General features: G+C 50.0%; 1 protein-coding gene across 3 annotated transcripts in view; it reads right to left on the bottom strand.

Annotated features, from left to right (window-relative positions):
• SLTM (SAFB like transcription modulator) overlaps positions 1-12270 on the bottom strand; it is a 362439-nt gene that overhangs the window by 111205 nt on the left and 238964 nt on the right. The window lies entirely within an intron of this gene.

Below are 12270 nucleotides of genomic sequence, written 5' to 3'. Positions count from 1 at the left end.
ACAGTCTCCCTTCCCCTCTCCGCAATTTGAGCCCCCTTCTACCATTCCGTAAGCATCTGAAGACCTGGCTCTTCTCCAGAACGTAACCCCGTCCCGCTCCTGGCACTTTCACACCAACCTCTCTTCTCTCATACTTATATAATTCCACTGGAGTTCCGTTCCTTCCCTAACCATGTAAACCGTGTCGAGCTCCATCTGCGGAGATGATGCGGTATATAAACCCAAGATTTAGATTAGATTAGATTAGATTATACAACATTAAGAGAGGGGTAAACAACAGACTGACAATACAGACGAACTGGAATACTTTAGGGGAAGGACAAAGGAGGGCAAAAGTTACAAAATACTGTTTTCATAATGAAAAGAGAGGGAGTGTCTAGTTAGGGAAAAAACATTGGGATTGGGATAAAATGGGTAAAAAGAGCTATTTTAGAGATTAAAAGAAGCTTTAAAAAGAAAAGTTTTTAAATTAGTTTTAAATAAATTAAGATCTTTAACTTCTCTGATATATAAGGGAAGAGTATTCCAGGTAAGGGGGGCCATAACTGAAAAAATGTCGTGACGTCTGGTTCCTATGATTTTCAAGGAAGGAACCATAAGCAGCCCCTGTGCAGTAGACCGCAGGGAACAGGTCGAGTTATGTGGAACTAGTAACCGGTCTATGAATTGTGGTTCATTAGTGGCAGCCCATCAGGTCCAGAAACCTGTATTTAACCCTCTTATCTATACCCTTCTATCCCCTTTTCCTTCAGAAAATTGTCCAAACCCTTCTTGAACTCCAATACCGTACCCTGTCCTATCACGCCCTCTGGAAGCACATTCCAGGTGTCCACCACCCATTGGGTGAAGAAGAACTTCCTAGCATTGGTTCTGAATCTGTCCCCTTTTAATTTTTCCGAATGCCCTCTCGTTCTTGTAGTTTTCAAAAGTTTGAAGAATCTGTCCCTCTCCACTTTCTCTATGCCCTTCATGATCTTGTAAGTCTCTATCTTATCCCCTCTAAGTATCTGCTTCTCAAGGGGAAAGAGCCCCAATCTCCAGTCTTTCAGCGTATGAAAGGTTTTCCATACTTTTTATCAAACATGTCGCTCTTTTCTGAACCCTCTCGCGTATCGCCATATCCTTCTTTAGGTACGGCGACCAATATCGCCCGATACAACGGCAAGATAACTTCTTTCATTCTTGTTGCAATACCCTTCTTGATTATACCTAGCATTCTATTCGCTTTCTTAGAAGCCGCTGCGCACTGTGCTGACGGCTTCATTGTCTTGTCCGCTATTACCCCAAGTCCCTTTCTTGGGTACTCTCACTCAATAACTGCTCTCCCATGGTGCAGCTGTACCTCGGGTTTCTGTTTCCTACGTGCAAGACTTTACATTTCTCTACAGTGAACTTCATCTGCCATCTCGTTGCCCACTCCCCTAGTAGAGGCACCTGTAGCAACAGGCTCAAACCAACTGTTCTGCTCATGAATTCAACCAACGGTAAAGTGAAATGTAGGTACAGCAAATCTGCATACCATGGAGCCACCAGAATGACACAGCCTGGAATAGCTGCGATTCTCTGAAGGACTTGGCTGATCAATGGCCTAGGAGGAAACATATACAGGAGAATCTCTGAGACCACAGCTGCAGAGTGTTGAGCCCCTCACTTCCTGGCTCGGATCTTGGACTGAAGCAGTGATACATTTATTTGCTTCTTGCTGTGGCTCTGAGGTTGATGCGAAATCTTCCCCCACTATCTCATGGAACGCCTCTGGGGACCGAACTCAAACGCCTGGATCCAGAGGCTGTCTGCTAAGGAAGTCTGCTTGCACGTCCAGCTCCTGGGGCAAAGGTCACATTATGGTGGTGAAACTGAGCTTTACTGAAGCTGTGCAGGGTCTGCAGCCTGACGGATGGAATTACCAGCCTTGCGGAGCCCCGAAAACCATGAAGGCCACTCCGCAGGGCTAGCTGAGTGGTTACCTGCTTCAGCAGGAAAGAGGCTAAGCTGGACACATCATTCCACCACCTGGCTACGCCAAGTGGTGCAAAAATTTATTCATTTATTCATTCAATTTTCTATACTGTTCTCCCAGGGGAGCTCAGAACGGCTTACATGAACTTATTCAGGTACTCAAGCATTTTTCCCTTTCTGTCCTGGTGGGCTCACAATCTATCTAACGTACCTGGGGCAATGGGGGGATTAAGTGACTTGCCCAGGGTCACAAGGAGCAGCGTGGGTTTGAACCCACAACCTCAGGGTGCTGAGGCTGTAGTTTTAACTACTGCGCCACACTCTCACCCTCAAAAAGTGCACAATCCTGGCAAGAAACTACACGCAATGACTATCCTAGTATGTTTCCAGGCAAATTTTGCAGATTTGAAGAAAGGCGCTTTAGAAATTAAATCACTAAAAATCCAAGATGTCCGTCACAAAATTTGCACCAAAAGCACAATATTGTTTCATATTTCCTGTTAAAAATGGCAATTTCAGAATTTTTTTAGGAGGGGGGAACATTCACAAACACTCAACACCACTTATCACCCCTCTCCCAACCCAATGTTTCTAACAGGCTGTCAGCTTGTGTACTCACTGTGACCTGAGAAGATCTGTTACAAATGCTGTACCTCCACCCTTGTTACCATCAGATGCACACTAGAACAGAGGCTTGATGCAGCTGGCACACTGCAAGACACCACTGAGCCTCCTAAGGGCATCTAACAGCCTGCACTTGATCCCTGATTAATAGCAGGTAAGCCACTTCAAGAATGGCCCTGAATTCCATATAAAACTATGTAGATTGGCCAACAGGTACCCAAAAAAGAGATCTGGCTATAAAATCGCTCTAAGCATTACATTACCGAAAAGGGGACAAAATACAGTGGAACCTTAGTTTGTGAGCATAATTTGTCCTGAAGCATGCTCATAAACCAAAGTGCTCGTATAACAAAGCGAGTGTCCCCATAGAAAGTAAGGGAAACTCGGATGATTCGTTCCACATCCCAAAAAGACCGCCCCCCTTCCCCCAAGGCCACTAATGCACTTCTACCCCATCATACCACAAAAAGACACCCCCCACCCGAGGTCACTGGCGCGCTTCCACCTCACACCAGGGAACCAGCTTCGCCTCACCCACCACACTCCCGAGGCCCAATCCCTTAACTCGATTGGACACCGGCATGCAGCACCAACCCACAGCCCAGCAGAGATCACTGGCAAGCATGGCAGGCTCTTTTGGCACCAGCATGTCCTGTAGGTTGGTGATGCATGCCTGTGTCCAATCGAGGTAAGGGTTTGAGAAGGGGGGTGCCATGGGAGCTGGTTCTCAGGGGTGGGGTGGGGGCTCGATTAGAGTCAATGCTCAGTTTGCAAATAAAAGTTTGCTGGAGTGTTTTGCTCGTCTTGCAAAACACTCGCAAACTGCATTAATCGCAAACCGAGGTTTGACTGTACATCAAATTAAGACAATAAAATGGGGGAGACCCCGCTTTTAAAATGCAAAGCAATTGAATCCAAGATGGCGACAGCATAGGTTGGCTGTGTTTTGCTCCGGGAGTCTCCTCTTAGCATAGTTATTTTATCGGCATTTCAACACAATTTCCTACCTTAAAAATGCTAAAGTGGAGAAGGAGAAGTGTTTCTAGGGCCTTGCGATGCTCCAGGACTCCCGTGGTCGGCAACATCGAGGAACTCTTCCGGCGCATGCCGATAGTGTCAGAGAAACCCCTGCTGGAGACGCTGCAAGGAAGGGGCACACAGCAGTCCTCCTTGGGGCTTGAGACGACCTTTAGCCCAGATATGTAAGCACCGCCCCCGCATCCCCAGACTACCAGTTCCCCGAGGGAGGTGGAGTTTCCGGGAACCGGAGTGCTTCCTCCTCCGGAGGCAGTGGAGATCGTTGCAGGGAGTGGCGATTCGGGCTCCCAGCTTTTCCAAGGGAACTTGAATACAGAGTTTGATGACCTAACAGCTACTGGGGCTGGTTCAGTCCAGCCAGAACAGCAATGGGAAGACTTGCCAGTGGGTGAGAATAAATCTTCATATTTACAATTTCCTCAATTTCACAAGCCCCAGGAAGTACCTTTGGATGCCCTGTGGGACTTGGTAGCTAATATTCCTAAAACTATAGCTTTTCAATTTCACCAGATATAAGTTCGACTTAAAAGAGCATGATAAAGAAATTTCTGAATTGAAAAAATTACTTGTGATTTTAAATCACAATTAGAAAATCAGCAACAAGACAATAAATCTTCAAAACTAATACAGGAGACACTAATAAGGATAATACGAACAAGTAATCATCTTAGATTAATTAATTTCCCTAGGATTGCTATACAACCCCTAGGGAAATGTTGAACCGTTACTTAACGGAAATATTGCAAATACCCGAGTCCTCCATGCCACCATTCATATAGGTTTTACTTTCTTCCTGTTAAGGACCAAAAGAATCCATAAGAAGTGATTCAAGACCCACTGGATATATCAGCCTTATTAGAGACTTCTGATAGGAAGTAGCCACTCCAGCTACCTTGCTTCTTTCAATCGCCCTTACCTTAGACAAAACGTGGCTTTTGAAATTATTCTTTAAAAACAAGCACAAAGAGTTCTTAGGTTCAAATGTTTCCTGACTTAGCCAGGAACACACAGAGGCGCAGGAAACTGGATAACAACTGTTACGGTAAGTAACATTGCTTTATCCCAGGACAAGCAGGCAGGTATTCTCACTAGTGGGTGACCTCCAAGCTAACCCCAATGGGATGGTGGGAGAGTTGGCAACTTAAGAGAACAAATTTTGTAACACTGTTTGGCCAAACTGTCCATCCCGTCTGGAGAAAATATCCAGACAATAATGAGAGGTGAATGTGTGAACCGAGGACCAAGTTGCAGCCTTACAAATCTCCTCAATCGGTGTCGATCTGAGGAAGGCTACAGAGGCTGCCATTGCTCTGACCTTATGGGCTGTGACCTTACATGGAAGGGATAATCCAGCCTAGGCATAGCAGGCCATCCAGTTGGAGATGGTGCGCTTCGATACAGGTCGTCCCAACTTGTTTGGATCAAAGGAGACGAAAAGTTGAGGAGCAGTTCTGTGTGGCTTTGTGCGATCCAAGTAGAAAGCTAAAGCACGTTTACAGTCCAGAGTGTGTAAAGCAGATTCTCTAGGGTGAGAATGAGGCTTTGGAAAGAACACTGGAAGCACGATGGATTGGTTGAGGTGAAATTCAGAGACCACTTTAGGCAAGAATTTTGGATGAGTACGAAGAACCACCTTGTCATGATGGAATACTGTGAATGGTGGATCCGCCACTAGGGCCTGAAGCTCACTGACCCTACGAGCAGACTTGAGGGCCACCAGAAAAACCACCTTCCAGGTGAGATACTTAAGTGGAGCCTTGTTGAGAGGTTCAAACGGAGGCTTCATGAGATGAGACAGGACAACATTGAGATCCCAAACCACAGGAGGAGGTTTGATAGGAGGGTTGACATGAAAAAGTCCTTTCATAAATCTGGAAACCACAGGATGAGCAGACAAAGGTTTCCCCTGTAGAGGCTGATGAAAAGCCGCAATAGCACTCAGGTGGACTCGTATAGAGGTAGACTTGAGACCAGACTGAGACAGGTGTAGAAGATAGTCCAACACAGAGGATAGGGAAGCTCGCTGAGGCTCCGTGGCATGGGAAACACACCAGGAAGAGAATCTGGTCCATTTTTGGGAATAGCATTGTCTAGTAGCAGGCTTCCTGGAAGCCTCCAAGACCTCCCTCACTGCTTGAGAGAACTGGTGAGGAGTTACGTTGAGAGGAACCAAGCTGTCAGGTGGAGAGACTGCAGGTTGGGATGAAGCAGTGATCCCTGATGTTGAGTAAGCAGAGAAGGAAACACTGGAAGAAGGACTGGTGTCCTGCTGCTGAGTTGAAACAGAAGGGAGAACCAGGGTTGTCTGGGCCACCGAGGAGCTATCAGAATCATGGTGGCGTGGTCTGATTTCAATTTGACCAAGGTCTTCTGAATGAGAGGAAATGGAGGAAATGCGTACAGAAATTGATTCCTCCAATCCAGCAGAAAAGCATCTGCCTCGAGGCGATGAGGAGTGTAGATCCTGGAGCAAAACTGAGGCAGTTTGAAGTTGTGGGGGGCAGCAAAGAGGTCTATCTGAGGCGTCCCCCACTGAGCAAAGATCTGATGAAGGGGGTCGGAATGGAGCGTCCACTCGTGAGGCTGCAAGAGACGACTCAAGTTGTCTGCCAAGACGTTGTCCTTCCCCTGAATGTAGACAGCTTTGAGGAAGGAGTTGTGGCGAACAGCCCAATCCCAGACCCGAAGAGCTTCCTGGCAAAGAGGGGCCGAGCCCATGCCCCCTTGCTTGTTGACATAATACATGGCGACCTGGTTGTCTGTACGGATGAGGACCACCATGTCGTGAAGCAGATGCTGGAAAGCTTGGAGAGCGTTGAAGATGGCTCTGAGCTCCAGAAGATTGATTTGATGGAGCCGTTCCGCACTGGTCCAGAACCCCTGAGTGCGAAGACCATCCAGATGAGCCCCCCAGGCATAGTTCGAAGAATCGGTCGTGAGAACTTTCTGGTGGGGAGGAGAATGAAACAGCAAACCTCTGGATAGATTCGAAGAGGTCATCCACCAGAGAAGAGACTGCCGTAGAGCAGGAGTGACTACAATGTGACGGGATAACGGGTCTGACACCTGAGTCCACTGAGATGCCAGGGTCCATTGAGGAATTCTGAGATGTAGTCTGGTAAAAGGCGTCACATGAACTGTAGATGCCATGTGGCCCAGGAGGACCATCATGTGTCTCGCTGAGATGGATTGGCGAGAAGACACCAACTGGCAGAGTAGCAGAAGAGCATCCATGCGTTGAGGAGGAAAGAATGCTCGAAGTTGAATGGTATCCAGGACCGCCCCGATAAAGGGGAGAGACTGGGTGGGCTGAAGATGTGACTTGGGAAAGTCGATCTCTAAGCCCAAGCTTTGCAGGAAACAAATGGTAGTCAAGGTCGCCGAAATGACTTCTGGAGCTGACGGGGCCTTGATGAGCCAGTCGTCGAGGTATGGAAACACCTGAAGACCCATGTTCCTGAGTGCCGCGGCCACCACCACCAGACACTTCGTGAAGACTCTGGGAGACGAGGAGAGGCCGAATGGAAGCACTCGATACTGCAGATGTAGATGTCCCACCCGAAATCTGAGGAACTTGCGGGAGGCCGGATGAATAGGGATGTGAGTGTAGGCCTCCTTGAGATCCAGAGAGCATAACCAATCGTTCTGCTCGAGGAGGGGATAGAGAGAAGCAAGGGTCAGCATACGGAACCGCTCCTTGACCAAAAACTTGTTGAGGACTCGAAGGTCCAAAATGGGACGCAAGTCGCCCGTCTTCTTCGGAACGAGGAAGTACCGGGAGTAAAACCCCTGGTTTTGCTGATCTAATGGAACCGGCTCGACGGCCCGAAGCCGAAGCAGAGCCTGAGCCTCCTGAAGGAGAAGAGCGGTCTGCGTCAAGTTTGAAGGATACTCTCTTGGCGGGTGGTCCGGGGGGACCCGTTGGAAATGAAGAGAGTATCCTTCTCTTACGATGGTAAGGACCCAAAGGTCCGTGGTGATGGTCTCCCATCGATGACAAAAATGATGGAGACGACCCCCAATGGGAAAAACGGGGGGAGACAGAACGAGGTCGGTTATGCTCCCTGGAAGAGAGTTAAAAAGGCTGAGTAGCCTTGGGTGCAGCCGGCATCTGAGGCTTCTGCTGAGGCTTCTGGGGAGGCTGTCTCTTCGCAGGTTGCCTCGCAGGAGGAGCTTGCCTCGGCTGATACCGCCGCTGATAAATCAAAGGTGGCCTAGTGGGTCGAGACTGTTGAGGCTTGGGTTTAGGCCGTAGGATAGACTGGAAGGACTTCTCATGATCCGAAAGCTTCTTAGTAACAGTCTCGATAGACTCATCGAACAGATCAGCCCCCGCACAAGGCACATTTGCAAGCCTGTCTTGGAGGTTCGGATCCATATCAATCGTACGGAGCCATGCCAGGCGACGCATGGCTACCGAACAGGCAGCAGCACGTGCCGAGAGCTCGAAGGCATCGTAGGAGGATTGCATCAGTTGGAGGCGTAACTGGGAAAGGGTCGCCACCACCTCTTCAAACTCGTATCGAGCCTGAGCATCGATAAAAGGTATGAACTTGCGGCAAGAAGAAGTCCAAATATGAAAAAAAGAAGAAATTGTAATTGAGCACTCGAGACGCCATCATAGAGTTCTGGTAGATACGTCTACCAAACTTATCCATCGTCCTCCCTTCTCGGCCCGGTGGTACTGAGGCGTAAACCTGGGAGGGATGAGATCGTTTGAGGGAGGACTCGACCAGGAGGGACTGATGAGAGAGTTGCGCCCCCTCAAACCCTTTATGGTGGACGATGCGGTATCGAGCATCCAACTTACTGGGAACTGCAGGGATGGAATATGGTGTCTCAAAACAGCGCATGAAAGTCTGGTCAAGCAGTTTATGCAGAGGAAGCCGGAGCGTCTCCGCCGGAGGGTGAGGCAAATGCATGGTGTCCAGATACTCCTTGGAATATCGAGAACCAGTGTCCAAAGTTACATCCAAGTCATCCGCCATTTGTCGGAGGAAGGAAGAAAAGGACAGTTGGTCCGCCAGCGCCGGCCGGCAAGACGGACTAGAAGAAGTGGAAGCCTCCGGGTCCAGAGAGAGCTGGGAGCGGCAAGGAGAATAGGAGGTAGATGGTTCCTCATACTCCGGTCCCTCAGGCGGGGATAAATCCGACGAGGAGTATCCCATACGCTGCATCTTCTTTGCAGGGACACCTCCGAATGACGCGAGGAGTGTCGAGATCGATGCCCCTCCCGGTGTCGGGATGGAGAATGAGATCTCCTATGCATCGCACGGTCCCCCGAAGCCTCCATGGAATGGATGGGACTAGATGCAGTGGATCGTAGAGGTGGCAAGGATGCGGACTCACGCGATGCCACCCAGGCCTGGTATGGAGTGCGGAAGAACTCTTCCTGCGATGCAGCATGCCCAGGACTCCAATTATCAGGGGCTGGCATAGTACTCTGATGTCGAGGAGGCGTGATGGGCTCCAAAGGCGGCATATCACTAAAGGAAGCCCGCCTCGAGGCTCCCACCGCCCTCCGCCGATCCTCCTCGTCGAGCAGTGAGATCGTACGACGAGGAGGAGGGGGAGGGGGCGGTCCGCCCCCCGGGACCGGGACGTCACCCTGAATGGAGGCGATAAGCCGGGGTCCCATAAACTGCATAAGCTCGACAAACTGAGCTTCCAGCAGGGATCTCAGCGAAGCCGATATGGAGGGATCCGCACCGAAAGGGGGTCCTCCAGCACGGTCTTCGCGCTCCTTTGCGGCCAAGTGCTTCTGCTTGCTAGCTTTAGGCACTTTGATGACCACCGGAGGGACAGTGGAAGGCGGTACCTGAGCCGAGGAGACGGGGACAGGCACCGGTGTCGAACTCGAGGCTGAAGTCGGTGTGAACGATGCCGGCTTCACAAGGCCAGATGCAGGAGTCGTCGATGCAGGTTTCGCACGGACCGGCGAAACATCAGTAGAAGTGGAAACAGACGGCTCCTTAGCAGTCTCCATCTTAAACATCGACTCCCAGAGCAAGCAGCGCCGTTTAAATGAGCGCGCAGTAAGCGTGGAACAAGGCCGGCACGATTTCGGTATGTGTTCTGGACCAAGACACTGAAGACAGGGTCGATGCGGGTCCGTCAACGAAATCGCACGCTGGCACTTGCTGCACTTTTTTAAAACCGGTGATTGGCCGGGACATAGGCCGGAAAATCGTCGCCGCAAGGTCGAAGGCGCTGGGCCTAAGCCACGAGGCCGGCCCGGCCGAACCGCCGGAAGAAATAATTTTAACTTTTTTTTTTTTTTTAAAGAAATACTAATTAAAGTAGAAATAAATCAAATAAACAAATAACGCAGTACAAAGAAGGCAATTTTTACTGAAATTCAGTCAGCGCAGAATGAAGTGAAACTTCTCAGCTCCGCGGAAAGAAAAGAACTGAGTAGACACGCCCGGTACATCGGGCGGGAAGGCACTGGCGCATGCGCGGTGCGGGCAACTCGAAACTTCTGAGTTTCTTCAAGCAAGACATGCTTGCAAGATGTCCGTATCGGGGCTCTGTCGGATGACATCACCCACTAGTGAGAATACCTGCCTGCTTGTCCTGGGATAATAATTTATTTTATTAAGACCAGCTATTACAGCCTTGGGTGCCACCTTTTTTCTTCGATACCCTTGTAAATGTATTATTCATTATAAATCACATAAATTAAATTTATTTGAGCCCTCAGAACTGACAACATTCCTGTCTTTGTTGAGGCTGAAGAATGCTCAATGAAGGATAGATGACTGCCCTTAGCAAAATTAACCTATAATTGTTTTTTTCCTTAATAAATAAATTGCTTTAATTCCGTTTAATTTAATTTTGGATCCCATAAGAGGACTTGAGCTAGATTTAAGTTAGGATTTTTTATTCTTTGAATATGTATAACTTTGTTCTGGATGAACATAAGAACATAAGCAATGCCTCTCCTGGGTCAGACCTGAGGTCCATCATGCCCAGAAGTCCGCTCACGCGGCGGCCCAACAGGTCCAGGACCTGTGCAGTAATCCTCTATTTATACCCTTCTATCTCCTTTTCCAGCAGGAAATTGTCCAATCCTTTCTTAAACCCCAGTACTGTACTCTGCCCTATTACGCCCTCTGGAAGCGCATTCCAGTTGTCCACCACTCGTTGGGTAAAGAAGAACTTTCTAGCATTCGTTTTGAATCTGTCCCCTTTCAACTTTTCCGAGTGCCCTCTTGTTCTTTTATTTTTAGAAAGTTTGAAGAATCTGTCCCTCTCTACTCTCTCTATGCCCTTCATGATCTTATAAGTCTCTATCATATCCCCTCTAAGTCTCCTCTTCTCCAGGGAAAAGAGACCCAGTTTCTCCAATCTCTCAGCGTATGAAAGGTTTTCCATCCCTTTTATCAGACGTGTCGCTCTCCTCTGAACCCTCTCGAGTAACGTCATGCACACTCTTATCTGCGTGCTACCATGATCCGCAGGAATGCGCATGCGCGCTTAGGGTTCCCCCCACCCCTGTAAGACAGTTCATCTTCAGCGGCAGCATCTTCACACCCCCCCTCCCCGGCACACCCGAACCCCCGTTCAGCCTCCCATCCCGCGATCTGGCCGGCTCCCTTAGTCCCTTGCCGCCGCCCCTCTTCCCTTCCCGCGGTCCCGACAAACGTCCCCCTTCTGTCTTCCCCCCCAGCACACCCCTCCCCAAAAACAGACCCCTTTCCCTCTCCCCCTCTTTTGAGAATTTTTACCTGCATGGGATACCTGCAACACCGGCACCATAACCTCCAGCCGTTCCTCTGAGCAAAATTGACACCACCGCTCAAACTCCAGCAAAACTGCCACCACCTGTTCAAACTCCTTCACGCTCTGCCCGCATACACGCTGTTGAGGATCCTGCGCACCATCCCCGCGGTCTGGCCGGCTCCCTTAGTCCCTTGCCGCCCCTTCCCTTCCTGCGGTCCCAACAAACGTCCTGACTTCTGTAGCGCCACAGCACTCTAAACACGCTGCTTCGCGGCCTTCTACTGCCCTGATTTCTTCTGCCATGCCATGTTTAGAGTACTGCAGCGCTGCTGGAGTCAGGACGTTTGTCGGGACCGCAGGAAGAGAAGGGGCGGCAAGGGACTAAGGGAGCCGGCCAGACCGCGGGGACGGTGCGCGGGATCCTCAACAGCGTGTAGGCAGGCGGCGCGTGAAGGAGTTTGAGCGGTGGTGTCAATTTCGCTCAGAGGAACAGCTGGAGGGTATGGTGCCGGTGTTGCAGGTGTCCCATGCAGGTAAAAATTCTCAAAGGAGGGGGCGAGGGAAAGGGGGCTGCTTTGGGGGAGGGGTGTGCTGGGGGGAAGACAGAAGAAGGGCCACAGAGAGACAGTCAGGGAGGAACTGGAGGGGGAAAGGGGGCTGCTTTGGAGGAGGGGTGTGCTGGTAGGCAGACAGCTTTGCTTGGGGAGAAAGACAGAAGGGGGGCCACGGAAAGACAGTCAGGGAGGATCTGGAGGGGGAGAGGGAAAGGGGGCTGCTTTGGGGGAGGGGTGTGCTGGGAGGCAGACAGCTTTGCTTGATGGAGGAAGATAGAAGGGGGGTCACGGAGGAACAGTGAGGGAGGAACTGGAGGGGGAGAGGGAAAGGAGGCTGCTTTGGGGGGGAGGGGTGTGCTGAGAGGCAGAC

The sequence above is a fragment of the Geotrypetes seraphini genome, chromosome 14, assembly GCF_902459505.1.
Source record: "Geotrypetes seraphini chromosome 14, aGeoSer1.1, whole genome shotgun sequence".
In the NCBI taxonomy this organism is placed as follows: Eukaryota; Metazoa; Chordata; class Amphibia; order Gymnophiona; family Dermophiidae; genus Geotrypetes; species Geotrypetes seraphini.
Note: the sequence above shows the minus strand (reverse complement) of the source record. Positions and strands in the feature narration are given on the sequence as shown.